Source organism: Triticum urartu, chromosome 4 (assembly GCF_003073215.2).
Source record: "Triticum urartu cultivar G1812 chromosome 4, Tu2.1, whole genome shotgun sequence".
Classification (NCBI taxonomy): Eukaryota; Viridiplantae; Streptophyta; class Magnoliopsida; order Poales; family Poaceae; genus Triticum; species Triticum urartu.
The window spans coordinates 489,269,702-489,272,060 of record NC_053025.1 but is presented as its reverse complement, the minus strand read 5'-3'; the positions used below and the strand labels follow the sequence as shown (position 1 = coordinate 489,272,060).

Here is a 2,359-nt window from a genome sequence, read left to right as displayed (position 1 = left end):
TGTGTCCCCTGTATCTAGTAGCAGGTTACTGTTGGTTTAGTGATTCACTGTCGACTCTGAATCTTGATGTGAACTGCAAGTAGTGGCAATGCTTGATGTGGTTATCTGCAAGTAGTAGTGGTAATGCTTGATGTGAACTGCCGAATCGGTGCCAATGCTTTGTTGGTTCGTTGGCTGCATGCTCATCACGGCCCGATTGGCCATGCTGCTGTATGCACTGGAGCGCGAGCGTTAATTGCTGCAGTGCCTGCGGCTTGACGCATGTGAGGGGCGAGATGGGCTACCCTAGATTAGTAAGAAAACGACAAGAATACCAAGCCATTCTATTTGGTGCTCAGTAGCTGATATTGTTCCTTCTAAATTTTTTTTGGGTCCATAGTTGTCCAGTGTGTATGTGTAGCCTCTAATCTTTGAGTTGTCTTTTCCATGCGAAGCCGAGCTGCTCAAGTGAGTTCACTGGGATTGAATTTGGCGAAGCACAACTTGTCCAAATCAAGGTATGTATTTATGGTTTTCCTCCTTGCATACTTGGATTTCCAGTATAATAATGTTCCCCGTGATTGTTGTTCCTATTTGCAATACATGTCCATGTTTCCTATTTGTATTATTGTATCATCTGTAAAGTGCTACTCTGCTTTTGAGTTGTAGATAATCAGTGGTGGACTATGGGCCAGCAAAGGTGTGTCTTATATTATGGATCTCCAGAACCTGGGGCGTTCAGCTAAGAAAATTCTAGAGGTTAATGGTGATAAGTTCAATGTTTTGGCATCTAAGTTTTTGTCAACTTGGGTTGGTCCTGGAGCTAGAAGGAGTAAGATTATATTTCAAACTTGGAATGGAGACAAAGAATTTGAACCACGGTCAGAGAATGCAGCTGACGCAATTGTTACTGCAATCATTCCAGGGGTACCGGAATTGAAGACAACCGGAGAGGGTTATGTGCATCATCCTTTATCTGCTAAAGAATCAATTAAAGCAGCGGTTCCATACTTATCCAGAAAGTGGTACTCTCGTGCTGCCTTATTTTGGAGGAACATAAAGCAGGTTTCAGATAATGCCCTCCAACTAATGGTAAGAAGTTTGATCAGTGTCATAAACTCTTTGCATTTGTAGCTCCTTTCCAAAATTTTCTTCTACTGCTGGTCTTTGAAGGATCATGTTTGCAAGTAACAGAAGTGCTAGGTACTATTAAAAAAACTGTTAGGTGATTTAGTTTGTTGTATGAGGAGCACATCTGGACATGCAATCTAGCAATATCATTTGATTGATAAAAGGGATACTTATTAAGATAATTCTCCATGCTGAATCCCACGAAGCGAGATCTTGATTTTATGTTTTGGAGTTGCTCATTCATGACTGGTGTTGTACTGATATTTGTTTCTCGTTTATTAGTCATGCATATATTCTAACTAGGGTTTGATCTTTTCTTCCCATATATGAATGACAGGTCAGATCGAACTGGGATGACTTTCTCCACCTCATTAAGGATCTTCAATTACCAAGCATGGATCATCTTCTTTCGAACATTGGTAATGTTTTCACTTTGCTGCGAAATGGCCACATTCTCTGGTTCTTCCTCCTATAATGGTGCCTGTAGAAATTTTAATAACTCTGTCTAGTGGTTGCTAAACTTCGACAGCAAGAAGCATTGTTGGCTTCTTATTTGGTTGGTGGAGATTTCTTGTTTTCCTCTATTCCTGTACTGTAGATTATTATGCTGACAGAGGATGTAGCACTTGCCGAGATCCAGTGATCAGTCCACGTATTTCCCTGAGTACCATCCCTGAGTGATCCAGTGATCCCAGCGATGTATAAATATGCTTTGCCTGAGTACCTACTCCATTATGTTTTGCTTAGTATCTCAATCATGTCGATGTATAAATATAAATATTTAAAACATACTTTATAATGTATACAATCCTTCCTCTGATGCACAATGTGGACATGCTCCCCAACCATTGCTGCTGGGAGCTTGATGGCATCTTGCCGCGTGTCCTTCCCTTTTAATGTTGCTCCTTAGAGATCTACACCGCCTTGTATTATCATTTCGGACCAGTGATTGCTGTATCCTTGTTTCTGGAAGTGTCATGTCACTTCACCCATATCGTGTATCAAAACAGCGTTGGGAACATGGTATTTTTTGTTATTGTTTTGATTCGACACTTATGCATTTCATTCATCTAATTACTGTAACCTGTTCTGCCATTCCAAGCCATATATACTATTCAGAGAAATGTATACATTATAATTGACTTTTCATTCTTGTTTGCATGGTTGAAGATTGGAGCAAGAAGACCGCTATGAAAAGGGAGACATCGCCTGACATGATCAAAAAGGAGATTTTGCGTGTAGAAGTAGA

The 2,359-nt window shown here is 40.4% G+C and overlaps 1 long non-coding RNA gene across 1 annotated transcript; it reads left to right on the top strand.

The window, feature by feature from the left end:
* The first annotated feature begins 662 nt into the window (after window positions 1-662).
* LOC125553982 lies at window positions 663-1,549 on the top strand. The gene is made up of 3 exons (XR_007304288.1): window positions 663-811; window positions 905-1,071; window positions 1,448-1,549. It is a non-coding gene; the product is annotated as an uncharacterized LOC125553982 (long non-coding RNA).
* The last annotated feature ends 810 nt before the right edge of the window (window positions 1,550-2,359 follow it).